Source organism: Etheostoma cragini, chromosome 11, assembly GCF_013103735.1.
Source record: "Etheostoma cragini isolate CJK2018 chromosome 11, CSU_Ecrag_1.0, whole genome shotgun sequence".
Taxonomy (NCBI): Eukaryota; Metazoa; Chordata; class Actinopteri; order Perciformes; family Percidae; genus Etheostoma; species Etheostoma cragini.
The window spans coordinates 20,135,636-20,152,689 of record NC_048417.1 but is presented as its reverse complement, the minus strand read 5'-3'; the positions used below and the strand labels follow the sequence as shown (position 1 = coordinate 20,152,689).

Genomic DNA, 17,054 nt, shown 5'->3' with positions numbered 1-17,054 from the left:
AGCACTGGCGCCCCCCAGGGGTGTGTGCTATCCCCACTGCTCTTCTCCCTCTACACCAATGATGAGTCGGCCTACAGACGAGAGGTGGATCAGCTGGCTCTCTGGTGCAGTCAGAACAATCTTGAGCTTAACACGCTCAAAACTGTGGAGATGATCGTGGACTTCAGGAGGAGCCCCCCCACTCTTCCCCCCATCACCATACTCAACAGCCCTGTGTCTGCTGTGGAATCCTTCAGGTTTCTGGGATCCACTATATCCCAGGAACCTGAAGGACGAGCCCAACACTGACACCATCATCAAAAGGGCCCAGCAGAGGATGTACTTCCTGCGCCAGCTCAGAAAGCTCAACCTGCCCCAGGAGCTGCTGGTCCACTTCGACACAGCCATTGTCCAGTCCGTCCTCTGCACGGCCATCACTTTCTGGTTTGGATCTGCCACCAAAAAGGACATGAGCAGACTATAACGGACAGTTAGGACTGCAGAAAAGATCAGCGGTGCCAACCTGCCCTTCGTCCATGACTTATACTCCTCGAGAGTCAGGAAACGGGCAGAAAACATCACCGCAGACCCATCTCAGCCCGGACACAACCTGTTCCAGCTTCTCCCCTCTGGCAGGTGCTACAGAGCACTGTACGCCAAAACCAACAGACTCAGGAACAGTTTCTTTCCACAAGCCATCTCTCTGATGAACAGCTGACTTCTTACCGTCAGTGTCAGTTTCAATTCTGGTCCATAACCCAGTACCACTGTCTCTAAACAGCACTTTTTTACTGTTTCCACTTATTGTTCCAGAAATTTGGTATTTATTCATTATTCTAATGTCTCGCTCATCATTTATATATTTGTTATTTATTCATCATTCTCATTCCCTATTCCAGAGCTGTTCATACTGTTCATACTTTAATATAACATAATACTGTTTATCCCAGCATCCTTTGCACTATGCTCCACATTTTAATAATTTTTATTGCACTCTTTATTGCACTTCTTGCACTATTGGCTCTATATTGTTTCTGTTCAGAGTATGTATATATTAGTGTGTATATATTGTTGTTTTGTATGTGTAAGTGCATTGTGAGCAATAATTCTCCAAAGGAATATTCCTCCTATGTGTCCTCACACCTGGCAAATAAAGCTGATTCTGATTCGATAGTAATCTGCAGCATCGGTTTCACAAACACTTGAGAGATACAAATGTGGCCCGCCATTTGAATTCTGTCAAACCAAAGAATAGTGATGGGCTTAATTATTCTCTCCTATTTAAAGAACTCATCCACTCTGAATATAATGTATACACTTTGTCTTACATTTTGGGATGGCCAGAGAATGTATTCTATTTGTATGAATAAGCAGAGTAGTCTGGCACCTCCAGAGCCATATGCCAATTAGACACCTATGGTTGCTGATTACAAGCCAAACTCTCGGGCTGCACTGCTCTGGAAGCCATACCTGACTGCACCCCGATTACATCCTCCCTCTAACCAGTCTAATTTGACTATTCATAGGACAAACTCTCCATAACCTCATAGAATGTGTAACAGCTGATTGGAAAACATGGTCTAGAACAAATCATGCAAAGAAAACAATCATGATCCCAAGGCATCCCAGTATTGATTTTCAAGATAGACATTTGAGATTACCATAGAGTTAGATATGGTTTGCAAAATTCGATGACTGGTTGCTTTTCTTAAAGCCTGTCAATCTGTTTCAAGAGTTGGTGGCAACTGTGTTCAGCTCAGGCTTGGACTGTGCCAGTAGAGGGGGGATGCAGGCTATCCTGAAAATCTTAAAAAAGAAAATCCCTTAAGCTGCTAAATATCTGGGTCAAAGGAATACTGCCAGGCTCTCAGGGCCAGAGGAAACCTGGCAAACAGCAGCGTGGCTCAGATGCTGTTGTGCATCCTATTAGATACTCTGTCGTCTGATGGAATGCAATCTGCTTCTCTGTCTCCTGTGGTTCTTGTTTAGGCTTCACTCGCTGGATTGAGAGAGTGAGGACCCTGCATCTACCATAAGGGAACAGATGAACACTCAACAGCCTTCTCTTTCACAGGTGGTCACAATAATTAATGTTTGATTAGATCTTTCTAAATGAGTGGCAAAAGTTAATTTGGTATGCCTAGACTCTGAACAATTGCCATGCCATTCTCCAGCCTCTCTTTAAATAAGCCAAACACCTAGTTCTGTCTGGAGTGGAAAAAAGGCATTTTATCCCAGTATGTGTTCCAGAGAAGCCAACCTCCTCACTGGATTTCCACATAATTATGTAGCCAACCAGCTCATTCTCTATTCACATTCTTGGCGTAAATTGCTGCTCATATCCTTGTGCTCTTCTGTATGTACTGCATCCAGTATGATGCTGTTAATGCAGCTGCACGTATTTTCTCCATGTGGTGGTGCATGTAATTGTTATTGATTGTGTTTGGCAATACAAAAAAAGAAATTAATTCCCATCCACAGAAGCAGATTTTTTGCAGACGTTTTCATTGGCAGGAATGACCATGACAGCATTGAGACAATCAGAAATGCGTTGCGCAACACAGTTTTTTGTATTTCTTTAAACACAGGCTCGAGGGTGCAGCTGCATTCATCCGTCATTGTATGGACTGACATTATTGCTGTCCATCTCCATTTATCCCTGAATTCTTCTGACATCGTTTCTGTTATTCTATTCAGAAGTGTAACAAAGACAACTTTGGAATTATTTTGGCTGAACAGATAATGAAAGCTAAGAGACATTATACACGTGTGTGTGTGTGTAAATGTTGTGGCCAAAAAACGTGTGACACTGCTTAGAGCACCTTTAACAATTGACATTGGCTTTTTTTATCAACTGTAACCAGTAGATGATTTCTTAAAGGAGAATTCCAGTCAATTCCAACACGTAGCTTTGTAAATGTGGAGTGCGGTCAGTAGAGAGAAAAAGGAAACCCATCGGTGCTGCCTACACCGTGTTATCCTCCTGCTAGAGTTAGCACCCAAGAGGCTTGAACAGGGCAAGTTTTAAAGCGTTCTTGTCTATCGCCAGGTCATTCCTGCTCGCAGAGCATTTTTTCGCAGCTACCTGTGCTCTCCAATGCAGAGCAGCGAATCATTCAGAAATGGATTCACTCTGTAAAAATATTGTTCATTGTCTGAGTTTAGCATGAGGGAAATTCAGATGGTTGACTGTCAACATATATCCTAAAACGTACTCATTCATCCCAATAGCAGCACAAAAGATAGCCGTCTATTACAACGACAATTCTTGATGTTTCATTAGATTACCCTTTTGGTGCTCCACGTCTAATTTGCAGTGGATTTTAGATCATTGTAGTCCATAAAGATGGGAAACGTTACACTACCAACAGAGCCAGTATGTTACTGAATGTAAAATGCTTTTTATTAACGATATTGAAAAAGGTCAAGCGAGCTAAATCAACTTCTGAACAAGAGATATTTTGGATGGTGGAGAAATGTGATTTAATAATCAGAAGCCTTAGAATACAGAGTGATTCAGGTGATGCATGTGGTTGCATAAGAATTTGCATAAAAAGATACAACTTTCACAATATTGTGTTTGTTTTTAATTATTTATTATTTGAATAAGTTCTTGTATTTGTTATATTTATTGTTTATAGTTTTTATTTGTTTTGACCGTAATGTCTTACTATGTGTCATAGTTTTTTTCATTTAGTTTGGTCTTGTTTCAGTCATGACCATAATGTTGTCAACCTAAGTTTTCGCAAATTTTGTTGACGCAAATGACACTGTAACAAAGTAGCCACAGAATAAAACTCAGAATTTAAGAATTAAGAAATTCCCTCAACTCCCATACTGCAAAGCACATGGAAATACACAGTATCTGATACAGCCTGATTTGCAAGTACCTGGGACAGATGACTGCCAGTCATCCCTTTGGGTGATCTGGTTGCTGCTGCGACAGATAATTCTTACTAGTCCTTCCACAGAAGACAGGAGCAAGGCAGAGGATGCCTCCAAAGACGTTAAGTCTGACAGGGACGGTAATTCAGCTATGCCAGGCCTTCCGCCTGAAGCATCACGCAGTAGCTTAATCCTGTGTGAATCAGTGTGCAGAGGGCTGGGATTGTGTCACACCTCCAGCAGCACTGAGTGATTTTATCTTGCTGGCGCTGGCTCTGTCAAGTACCCACCCACTGATGTTCCCACCAGGGTTGGCGCAAGAGTCAGCCCGGGCTACAGGGTCTGAGGTAGAAGAAGACAAAAAGAGAGAAGAAAAAAAGAGACACTGATATAAACACCTGATACCACAGCAGAATAAAATCAGACATTTCAAATAATTACATGCTCAAGAATATATTTCTTTCACATGGTGCAGTGTTGATAGCCATCTTGCATCGCAGAGGTGTGAAAAAAAAAGATATAAACAGCAAAAAGGAATAAATGACAATGTGTAGATGCAGGGAAGCTTTATAAAAATGCATGACCTTTCATTTTATACATATCACAGATACATATTATACACACTGGTCCAGAGGTATCCCTTTTCTGTTATTTACAATCCATTCAACACATTCCGACCTTCAGTTCTTATTCATTTTACTATTTGTCTCGTGCTAACTTTACACTACATGACTTTCACTGTACTTTACTGTTCACACTCAAAGCTTGATGTCTTGTAATCGAGAGTCTTGATGTCATCTTCACACTACATGACTGACCGTCAACAGCAGATAACACACTACAAGATATTTCGCCAGAAGAAATTCCCAATATGTCTAGTCTCAAAACTACGTTTTGTCACAAAAAAGATTTGTTTCAAAAATGGATATGCGCCTGAAACAAGCACTCCAAGTTGTTGGTGGCTAATTTACAGAAGAAGAAAAAGAAAAAAAGCCTATTTACACACCTTTTTACTAATTATAGTAGTTTTATACTAGTGTTTTATCTAGGTGCAACAACTTGTGCAAATACAACACATAAGGTAGAGATCCTATAATACTGCCCCCCCCCCCCTTGGTTTTCCCTCAACCTGTGCCTTCTGCTCTCATTGGCTGTAGGACCCTGACAGATGTCCTGACATTTAGGTCCAGATATGTAGCCTGCTATAGTTTGTCTAGAATATGTCTGTGAAGCACCAGCGACCCATTCGGTTGGCGCCTTTAAACCGTTCCGCCTTTACAACTGATTTGTGAGCACAGTGCCAATTTGCCTCTGATCTAGGGCTTTTGACGGGCAGCTACAGAAACTGTCGGCGAGTGGAAAATCAGGGCTCAAGTTGTTAGGGAGAACCAGGAATTAGCAGAAAGATATCAGAGAAAGTTGCTGTGCATGTAAAAAAAGAATTATCATGTTTCCCCCTAATTTAGATTTGCTGAAGTAATAGAGATGAAAGGCAACTTCACATACTCTGCAAAGTAGTACAGGGTTGGTTTTTGTTTGTGAAATTTACAGTAAACTGGGAGGCTTATGGTCATGATTTGTCACTGCCTGGGTCACATTCTCACAGTACTATATGAGAGACAAGACTGCAGTCCAAGAGTAGCAGGTTGGGTTTTTGCTTTCCTATGACATTTAATGATTACATGTCAACCTTCCAGCCAAGCCTGTTCTGAGAGGTCATCCACAGGAAATTCGGATTCTATTAACACCTCCTGTCCTGGTCTTCCACCCCCCCAAACCTATTCCCCACTGGCCCCACCTCTAAGCTTTGCTCTCTTATTGAGCTTCCTGGCCACGCTCCAAAAAAAAAAAAAAAAAGATTCCATTGACCCACACCTTATTTCCCAGGGCTTCTAAGTGCTTTGCCTGGTCATTCCATTGTGGCTCAAATGAGCTTGTCTCTGTAGCTGCACTTCTCCTACCCTGGCTAACTAAATAAAACCCAACAAATAGGATGGAAGGAAGGTGCTCCTGGTGGATAGAGTAAAATCAATTGCATGCATTCAGTTTCAAGTAGGAACAAGCAATTCATTTAATCGTTGTTCAATTTCAAATTTAGACTTCTATAACACTCAAAGTATGTGTGTTGATGTGCTACCTCTTATGGATTTCTGCATCTAGCTGTAGTTAGTATTGCAGTTGCAATTGTTCTGTATAGAAAAACAAAAAATGGCTGAGAAATAAGAAAAAATTGTTTGAACAGATCTTTCAATCTCTTTACTGTTTCTCTAGGGCCTCAATTGTATTTTATGTTTGTGCTAATGAGCAATATTAGGATGCTAACTAAACTAAGAACATGGTCAATATCTATCCGTCTTTGACTGCTTATCCGGTATCGGGTCGCGGGGGCAGCAGCTCCAGTAAGGGACACCAAACTTCCCTTTCCCAAGCCACATCAACCAGCTCCGACTGGGGGATCCTGAAGCGTTCCCAGCCAGGTTGGAGATATAATCTCTCCACCTAGTCCTGGGTCTTCCCCGGGGCCTCCTTCCAGCTGGACGTGCCTGGACCACCTCCCTAGGGAGGCGCCCAGAAGGCATCCTTACCAGATGCCCGAACAACCTCAACTGGCTCCTTTCGACGCGAAGGAGCAGCCGCTCTACTCCGAGCTCCTCTCGGATGACTGAGCTTCTCACCCTATTTCTAAGGGAGACGCCAGCCACCCTCCTGAGGAAACCCATTTCAGCTGCTTGTACCCTGGATCTCGTTCTTTTGGTTATGACCCAGCCTCCATGACCATAGGTGAGGGTAGGAACGAAAATTGCCCAGTAGATCGAGAGCGTTGCCTTCTGGCTCAGCTCTCTTTTTGTCACAACGTTGCGATAAACAGAATGTAATATTGCACCGGCTGCTCTGATTCTCCAAACAATCTCAGACCTGTGAAGACCCCAAGGTACTTAAACTCCTTCACCTGAAGAAAGCACTCCATCGGTTTCCTGCTGAGAACCATGGCCTCAGATTTATAGGTGCTGATCCCCATCCTAGCCGCTTCACACTCGGCTGCAAACCGATCCAGTGAGTGCTGAAGGTCACAGACCGATGATGCCATTAGGACCACATTATCCGCAAAAAAGCAGCGATGAGATCCTGAGTCCACCAAACTGCAACCCCGCACCAACTACGCCTCAATATCCTGTCCATAAATACTATAAACAGGATTGGTGACAAAGCGTAGCCCTGGCGGAGGCCAACCCTCACCTGGAACGAGTCCGACTGACTGCCGAGAACCCGGACACAGCTCTTGCTTTGGTCATACAAAGATTGGATGGCCCTGAGTAGGGACCCCCTCACCCCATACACCCGCAGCACCTCCCACAGTTTCTCCCGGGGGACCCGGTCATGCGCCTTCTCCAGATCCACAAAACTAAGACTTGTTGGGCATACTCCCAGGCTCTCTCCAAGATCCTTGCAAGAGTGAAGATCTGATCCGTTGTTACACGACCAGGACGGAATCCGCATTGTTCCTCTTCAATCCGAGGTTCGACTCTCGGCCGAACCCTCCTTTCCAGGACCTTGGAGTAGACTTTACCAGGGAGGCTGAGAAGTGTGATACCCCTCTAATTGGCACACACCCTCTGGTCCCCCTTTTGAAGAGGGGAACCACCACCCCAGTTTGCCACTCCTTAGACACTGTCCCAGATTTCCACGCAATGTTAAAGAGGCGTGTCAGCTAAGACAGCCCCTCCACACCCAGAGCTTTCAGCCTTTCTGGACGGATCTCATCAATCCCTGGGGCTTTGCCGCTGTGGAGTTGTTTGACTACCTCAGCGACCTCTACCAGGGAAATTGACGACAATCCCCCATCATTCTCCAGCTCTGCCTCCACCACAGAGGACGTGTCAGCTGGATTTAGGAGTTCCTCAAAGTGCTCCTTCCACCGCTCTGTTAACTCCCCAGTTAAGGTCTACAACGTCCCATCCTTACTATATACAGCTTGGATGAGTCCCCGCTTCCCCCTCCTGAGGTGGCAAACGGTTTTCCAGAAGCACCTTGGTGCCGGCCGAAAGTCGACTTCTCCATGTCTTCTCCGAACTTCTCCCACACCCGCTGCTTTGCCTCTGTCACGGCAGAGGCTGCAGCCCTTTGGGCCCGTCGGTACCTTGCAACTGCCTCCGGAGTCCTCAGGGATAACATATCCCGGAAAACTCCTTCTTCAATCGGACGGCTTCCCTGAACACTGGTGTCCACCAGGGTGTTTGTGGGTTACCGCCCCTTGAGGCACCTGAGACCCTAAAACCACAGCTCCCCGCTGCAGCTTCAGCAATGGAAACTTTGAACATGGTCCACTCAGGTTCAATGCCCCCAGCCTCCATAGGGATGCACAAAAAGCTCCCCCAGAGGTGTGAGTTGAAAGTCCGTCGGACAGGGGCCTCATTCAGACATTCTCAATTTACCCGCACTACACGTTTGGGCTTACCAGGTCTGTCCAGAGTCTTCCCCCATCCCCTGACCCAACTCACCACCAGATGGTGATCAGTTGACAGCTCTGCCCAACTCTTCACCCGAGTGTCCAAATCATACGGCCTCAGATCAGATTAACGATTAAAAAATGTATCATTGACCTTTGACCTAGGGTGCTCTGGTACCACGTACACTTATGAGCATCCCTATGTTCGAACATGGTGTTTGTTATGGACAATCCATGACTAGCACATAAGTCCAACAACAGACAACCACTCTGGTTCAGATCAGGGAGGCCGTTCTTCCCAGTCACACCTCTCCAAGGCATCATTGCCCACGTGTGGGTTGAAGTCCCCCAGCAGAACTATGGAGTCCCCTACTGGAGCCCCATACAGAACTCCATTCAAGGTCTCCAAGAAGGCCTAATACTCCGAACTCTTGTTTGGTGCATATGTACAAACAACAGTCAGAGTTTTCCCCCGACGACCCTCTCGTCCACCGGTGGTCACATGGTGAACATACCTTCTACAAATCACAATTTTACCATAATCAAACCATATAAAACTTTAATTTTTTTGTTAAAAATCAACAAGTGGGACATTATTATGGACTGGAATTAAAATTAGATATTTCAAACCTTTTTACCATATGTATGGTATGTCTCTATCAGTTATGCACATTGAGAGACTGAAATTGTTGCCCATTCCTCCTTGAAAAACAGCACAAGCTTAGTGAGGTTGGATGGAGAGCATTTGTGAACACCTGTTTTCAGTTCTTTCCAAAGATTCTCGATTGGATTCAGGTCTGGACTTTAACTTGGCCATTCTAACACCTGGATATGTTTATTTGTGAAACATGCCATTGTAGATTTTGCTTTACGTTTTGGATCATTGTCTTGTCGGAAGACAAGTCTCTGTCCCAGTCTCAGGTCTTTTGCAGACTCCATCAGGTTTTCTTCCAGATGGGTGCTGTATTTGGCTCCATCTATCTTTCCATCAATTTTATTCATCTTCCCTGTCCCTGCTAAAGAAAAGCAGGCCCAAACCATGATGCAGCCTCCACCATGTTTGACAGTGGGGATGGTGTGTTCAGGGTGATGAGCTGTGTTGCTTTTATGCCAAACATAACATTTTCCATTGTTGCCAAAAAGTTTGATTTTGGATTCATCTGACCAGAGCTCCTTCTTCAAAATGTTTGGTGTGTCTCCCAGGTGGCTTGTGACAAACTTTAAACAAGACTTTTTAGGGCTCTCTCTAAGAAATGGATTTTTTCTTGCCACTCTTCCATAAAGGCCAGATTTGTGCAATATACGACTGATTGTTGTCTTATGGACAGAGTCTCTCCCTTCAGCTGTAGATCTCTGCAGTTCATCCAGAGTGATCATGGGCCTCTTGGCTGCATCTCTGATCAGTCTTCTCCTTGTATGAGCTGAACGTTTAGAGGGACAGCTAGGTCTTCGTAGATTTGGCGGCGCTTTAAATAGCTGCAGCCCCAAAGCTCTACCTAAACTCTCTCAAAACTGCAATTCGTTGCATTGTACCTGTACATGTGTAATGACAATAAAGTTGAATCTCATCTCATTTGCAGTGGTCTGATACTCCTTCCATTTCAATATTATGGCTTGCACAGTACTCCTTAGGATGTTTAAAGCATGGCAAATCTTTTTGTATCCATATCCGACTTTAATCTTCTCCACAACAGTATCTCGGACCTGCCTGGTGTGTTCCTTGTTCTTCATGATGCTCTCTGTGCTTTAAACGGACCTCTGAGAATATCACAGAGCAGGTGCATTTATACTGAGACTTGATTACACACAGGTGGATTCTATTTATCATCATTAGTCATTTATGTCAACATTGGATCATTCAGAGATCCTCCCTGAACTTCTGGAGAGAGTTTGCAGCAGTAAAAGTAAAGGGGCTTAATAATTTTGCACACCTAAAGTTTTTCTTTTGTTAAAACAGTTTGAAATATCCAATACATTTCTTTCACCTTCATAATTGTGTCCTACTTGCTGTTGATTCTTCAAAAAAAAAATTACAGTTTTATATATTTATGTTTGAAGCCTGAAATGTGGCAAAGGTCGAAAGCTTCAAGGGGGCCGAATACTTTCCCAAGGCACTGCAGGTATACCCAGCTAAAACTAGCCTATATCTACCGGACCCGATGACAACGCAGAACTGGTAAAACACATTATTGGTATTACAATAACTTAGATAATGCTATCGTTGTTATGACATTTTATATAAACTATTTAAATTTGACCATATGGCCTTAGAGATAAACAAGCTGTTCTTTAATGTCGCCAAATGCCATTGTTTGCTCTTTCTTTTTAACTTTGGCAGAGGTATTGGAGAAAACCCAAACAATATCCAACCCTAGCTAAAATTAATATCTAACACAACAGCCTTACAAAAGATCATACTTTTAGGTAGGTAAAGTTAAGTTAAGTGTATTTTATAAATATATAAAATTATACAAAATATTTTTCCAGACAAATTATTAGATAAACCTACATACAATTCAACAGCATCACAAACGGCCTCCAAATGACCATCAGTTAAGACACCTCTTTAAAAGAGTTTTGAACACTAAACATTAAACACTTAATGTAACTTTAGGAAGGTATGATTTATTTGGGGGCTGTATTAGGCTACATTAGTGTTAGCCAGGTATGCCTACAGTGTGTAATGTTAACTTATTTTACCATATACTGTACAATTGCCACTGTGACAACATAGCCTCAACAAGTTTGTCCTCTACAGCTTTCTGGGCTCTACTCCACACAGTTCAGCCCAAAGACAGAAGTATCCGCCAACCTCTGTTGTGACAATCACCTCCAACCTCTTCCTGTCTTATGCTTCGCAACCTCTTTGAAGAGCTGTGTTCCTCACCAAACTTGACACCATCGTCCAGCCGTCTCGACACAACTACAGAGCTTTTACTCCACATTGCAGCATTGCTTTTTCTTTAATATCTATCCCAGAGAGTGCATGTAACCTTGAATCCTGCTTCTGTGGAGTGTCTAGCCTGCCAGTGTTTCACCTTGACACTGTACATGTATTGTAATTATGAGACTACAATACATACAATATTTCTTTGGTACATTAAAAAGTTGCAGAAGTCTGCAAGTTGGTATAATCAACCTGACAAAATCTTAACATTACCCAGCTCAGGTTTGTATCTTAAATATGTTCTAATATGACAACATGCATAAACACTGCACCATAGTGAAAGTAGAGATGTCTTCCAGGGCTGCCACCTGCATCATTATGGGACATCAGGACCTACATACCTTGCTGTATCTGTGTAGGACAGTATTACAGTGCCCCTGGAAAATTGTCAAAATCCTTGCCCTTTGTCACATTACACCTTGTAAATTAAAATAAATATAAGATTTTTTTAGGTGGTTATTCACATCACAACTCTCAACATCCAAGTTCAATTGTTATCTATTTTATTTATTTTTTAACTTAAAAAATTACATTAAAAGGTAGTTTATAAAATACCTGGTTTTGGATAAGTGATCAGCCCCTTAGGTTTACCGTTAAAAACTCAGGTACAAAAACTTGCTTGGGTACAAAAACTCAGGTACAACCAATCACGTTCCATATCACACATCAGGCTCACTGGCACTAATCAGACATCAATTGTAGCAGTCATTGAGAATTACACTAATACACTGTTCATGAATTCACCATCAAAAGGGCTTTGGGGAGAAGGATACAAAAAGATCCGTCTGTTTAGAGCATTATTAAGAAGTGGAGAATGTATGGCACCACCAACACCTCAGCTAGGTTGGGCCAGAAACCAGCAGGAAGGTATGACAGACGCTCTTCTGAATAAAATGCAACACTCTTGTTTGCACTTCGAAGATCTGGTTAAGGTTGGACCAAGATTACTTTTTTTAGACTTAAATCTGAGCAGAGTACACCACCCAAAAAACACCATAATGTATCTACTGTAAAGCATGGTGGTGGCAACATTATCTGGTGCAGGTGTTTTTATGTTTTCAGCAGGGACTTGGCAATTTATCAGGATGCTGCCAAGTACACCCAAAGTTTTTATATAGACCCACTGCCTTCTGCTAGACCGCCAACAATGGGCAGGTGGATCCCCTTCCAGCACGACAACAACCCCAAACACTAACTAACTAACTAATTCTCTCCGTGCCAGGAGGCACACAAGGCTTGGACATCACTCCTCCACTGGGCTCGGTTTGAAGCTGCACGTCGTGCTGAATTCCACCTGTTCCAGCCTGCACCGTTACGTTCCATTTCCACCATTCGCCGCCAAGTTGTTTTTGGGTGGCCTATTTTCCTTCTTCCTTCAGGTATCCACCCGAGGGCCACAGCACAGTCGTCCGTTCTGTCCTTCCTCAGCACATGGCCGATCCAGTTCCATCTCCGTCTCCTCACCTCCTCACTGATTTTGTTTGTTTCTGCCATCTCAAGAACTGACTCGTTGGAGACGTGTTGTTGCCATTGAATCTTGAAAATCTTCCGTAAGCATTTGGTCTGGAAGATGTCTATCTTCTTCTCCTCTTCTTCCCCCAAACACACCACAGAAAAAACAAGCAGTGGCTTAAGGATGGGAAGGTGAAAGTCCTTGGGTGTCCAAGTCAGAGCTCTGACTCAGATCCGATTGAAAACCTGTGGATGAACTTGGAGAGCAGTCCATCGCTGCTCACCGTTTCCAATGTAGGTGTGCAAATCTGATTGAGCCATATTGTTAGTTGTAAGTTCAAATAAAGCTGGAAATGATCCATTTATTCTGTCTTAGAATGTAGGACAAAAGTAGTATAAAAATATTCCAAAAGGGGTTTGAATTTTATCTGTAGGAACTGCATAATATCTGTATAGTAACTATCAAATATAAGTATTACAATTTTGAAAATATTCTGCTCATGTGGGGGGATGTTGCACTTGGCCACATTTCCATCTGTCAACTGATTTTCTAGTTGCCTTCACTAACAATGTATTGTTTATTTACCCAAGACCTTGATGAGTATTCATAGACTCAAACCCTTTTATACATCTTAAAACCCTTTCTACGCCTGTACAGTGTATATACAGTATATCAGCTGATGAATATCAAGCTCAACTATGGTGCTTTGCCAATACTGACATCATTTAAACACACTACATGTTATGAAATCCTCCCAGAAATTGAAAACCATTTTACCAGACTGTTAAGATGTTGTATGTGGTTATATTTGAAAGAGAGAGGTATCTCTACTCTGCCAACACCCCAAGCAGTCTGGCAGTCCTAGCAGCTGCTCCTGAAGCCAGGGTTGTGAACTCAATCAGCTGCATGTTTATCTTTGTGGCATGAAACATACTATGCCTCTTTCTGCTTGCCACTCTATGTGCAGTGAGTGCAGTGGTTAAGCAAGCTGACAGCGTCACCTGGTTGATAACAGCGGGAGAGAATTTTAACTCAGTTGAGCCACCCAGCCTCACAGCACAAAACTAACTGGTACCATCCATCTACTCCTGAGTGTCTTTTTCTCACAACATTGAGGAATTCTTATTTTTCAAATCTCCATATTTGATGCATTGTTGTTCCTTAGTTTCTGAATATACAGCATTTACAACAAATAGCTTTAGGTTAGATTGAAAATTGAATCATTGAATTAACTGCCCTGGAAGCACATGATTCTTTAGACGATTGCCGAATTACAGTGATTAATTACAAAGCAAATGTGATGAGACAGGGTAAATTTGTAAAAGGCAAAAATGTGGCACCAAGATGTTTAAATATGGACGAGCTTCAGCCAATCTCTTAATCAAATTAGTTACATCAAATACTATTACAGAGAGAGGAAATCTTTACTTCAGTACAGGGAAGTATTTTAAATTTGATTCACAATCTTCAAATTCCTAAATCATCTCAATTACAGCATTTTTGGGTAAATTATCATTGGGTGAAAGGAAAAAATGAATCCCGACACAACTGAAACCCACAGCTCTGTTAACTGTAAGCCTACAAGCTCTTCCACTGTGTTGCTGAACATCAAATGTCTGATTCAGGGATCAGTGGAATCTAGCTCAGCCTCATCAAAACAACCCAGAGTAACTAAGAGACAGGCAAGCATTAAAAAAGATAAATTGATGTATTTAAATGTTAACGGACTCTGGTGTTTAACAAAGAATACCCTCATGAATCAAAGCTGCATCAAAAATATAAAAGGAGTTTAATTTCATAGCTAGATATTCATGCACCAGTTACTCGCTCACACATTTCCCTGTTCAAAGCAAATCACTAGCCTTTAGAGTAAAATGACGGCAAATAAATCCTACTGAATACTTTTTACACCATAAATATTTCATCGGACATGAAAAGAATGTAAAATTAGGGCAGAACAATAGTAGAACAAAAGCTGCAAAATGATAAGCCTTTTTTCTGATTATTGGTGTGAACGTGCTTGATAAGACACATCTCCCAGGAAAAACTAAAGTAGAAATAGCCAAAGTTGCTTTAGGTGAAAAGACATCTCTCATCTTCCATACAAAGAATTTTAATTGGTTATGTTTCAGGTAGTTCATCTTTACTGAAAAGTAAAAAGTATCTTCAGCCCCTTGAGAGGCAGCGACAACATGTGCAAAATAGAGCAAAAAAAGGATTTGGAGCAGAAACAGATACCAAAAACAAATGTCTTTGCCTTCTCAAGCTGAGAAATTATTCCACCAAAAAAACAGAATGAGGGAGATGGGGGGCTTGAAAAAGAAACAAACCGTTCCTGGATAATCAGATTTGTCTTGTGTGGCGGTTCGACCTGGCCTCCTAGCACCTACCTCCCATTCATTAAAAAAGCTTATAATTAAAGCCGCAGCACTGGCTGTAATCCGGGTCACACTGTCGACCCTTTTCAATTGATAGGAGTGTCTCGTGGGACAGGGGTATGCAGGTGAGCGTGTCTGAGTCCCGGATGCTGAGGATCCAGAGGGGATTGTCGCTCAAAGAGGGAGCCATCAGTGTGAGGGAGGGGGCTGGCGTGACGCCGTCAGGATTAATTTTGTAGGAGGCCTGGTTGCTGAGGCGGGCTGATAACATGGGTCAACAGTTGCAGGGACACCTGGACCCTGAAGCCAAGTGTGTCTCTCTTTAAAATAAGTGTTAAATGTACTGAGAGCTGTCTGTTTTCATACGTTTGTGTGTGTGTGTGTGTGTGTGTGTGTGTGTGTGTGTGTGTGTGTGTGTGTGTGTGTGTGTGTGTGTGTGTGTGTACAGAGTAGAGGAGGGGATGATACCTGCCTAGCCTGCAGAAGATGTCCAGAGATGGCTAAATATTGCCAAAAATAAATTATTCAGGGGGGGAAAATGTGGAGGAGAGGGGAACCAGGGGTGAAATTAGAAGCCTGGTTATTGTGATAAGTGGTGACGTTGTTAAGTCTTCATCAAAAAAAGTAGAATAAGGGTTTCAGTTTATGTGTGATTAATTGTGATTGATCAAACATTTTTATCTATGCTAAATGTCCCCTGATTTCTTTCCGTCCCATTATTTTGTCTCATTTTAATGTTCTTTAATGCAACATGATTTGACACCGCTAAAATTGATCCTAAATCGAAATATTTATTGATGTTACCTCCGGCTGCTAGCTAACGGTAGGCTAACATTACCCGCTGCTAAGTGTAGCGACTAGCGTCCGATGCGCCGATGTTCCAGTTCCTTCTAACGTCCGTTTTCGGAGCATCAGCGAGAAACAAAGGCATTTGAGTGGCACCTATATAAGGCACCAAAATCCGCATTGTTGTTTGGTCCGGTAGATAACGGTTGTTAGGCAACGGTGCCGTAGTAGCACCCCGCCAAAATAAAAACTCTTCTGATCTACAGTAAATGATTCACGTAGATGACATTTTCCCATTCAAAACTGCAATTTTTGCCGTAAAGCGATTTGCAGGTATGATCCTTCTTTTTGGCCGGCTCGCAAGGCCAAACACGTGTGTGCGGCATGTTTCCGGACTAGTTAGATTCAGTGTGTTGTAGTTTGTCTAACGTGACTTGTTGTTGCAACAGCATGTGAAAAAAGCTACAAAGTTTGCTAGGCCAAAAAGAAAGTTAATCTTGCAATAAAAAAAAACTGATGTCAGTAAAATGGATTTGCATTAACACCATTAATTACGCATTTAACTGACAGCAGTTGTAAAAATATAAACAATTAACAACAGGCCTTCACTGGTTTTATTTTCTATAATAGCTGAGACCACAATCCACTGAACCCATCCACTGCTCAATGTTCTGCAGTCTGACAACAGTTTAAGAAAACGACTGAATGACTTATTAGCTATGTACCACTTCAAAAAAGGCTTTGCATAATATACGTGTACATTTGAGTCTTTAAAATAGAATTGCATATTTTTATATCAAGGTCAAGACATTGCAAAGATTTAATAGAGTGTGTCAAAAAAACACGACAGGTTACACATAAAGTGTACAAACTAGGACTTCAGTTCAGCTTCATATCTAAACATTACTTTGGAGATTCGGAGACACGACTTTGTGGCATAAAGACACAATTTTTGTATTTTGAGTCATCAAAAACATTATTAATATTTTACGCACTCTGTAAGTTAAAAATGTCAGAACATTCATTATGCTTACTTCATTCCCTGACCTTTCCAAACCCATCAACACCTCCGGCAGACACACACAGCTGTGTTTCTATCTCATACTGTGCTATCTAAGTATTTAAAACAAGTAGCTGATTGCCATGCCATTAATTATTGTTTATTAATGTGCTGAGAGC

At 42.3% G+C, this 17,054-nt stretch overlaps 1 protein-coding gene across 1 annotated transcript in view; it reads right to left on the bottom strand.

Moving 5' to 3' along the window:
- The window catches only part of thsd7ba (thrombospondin, type I, domain containing 7Ba), a 178,357-nt gene that overhangs the window by 124,110 nt on the left and 37,193 nt on the right, over nucleotides 1-17,054 (bottom strand). Inside the window, exon 2 of the mRNA XM_034886070.1 lies at nucleotides 3,870-4,206. The gene's annotated coding sequence lies outside the window, so the exon portion shown is untranslated. The remainder of the gene's footprint in view (nucleotides 1-3,869; nucleotides 4,207-17,054) is intronic.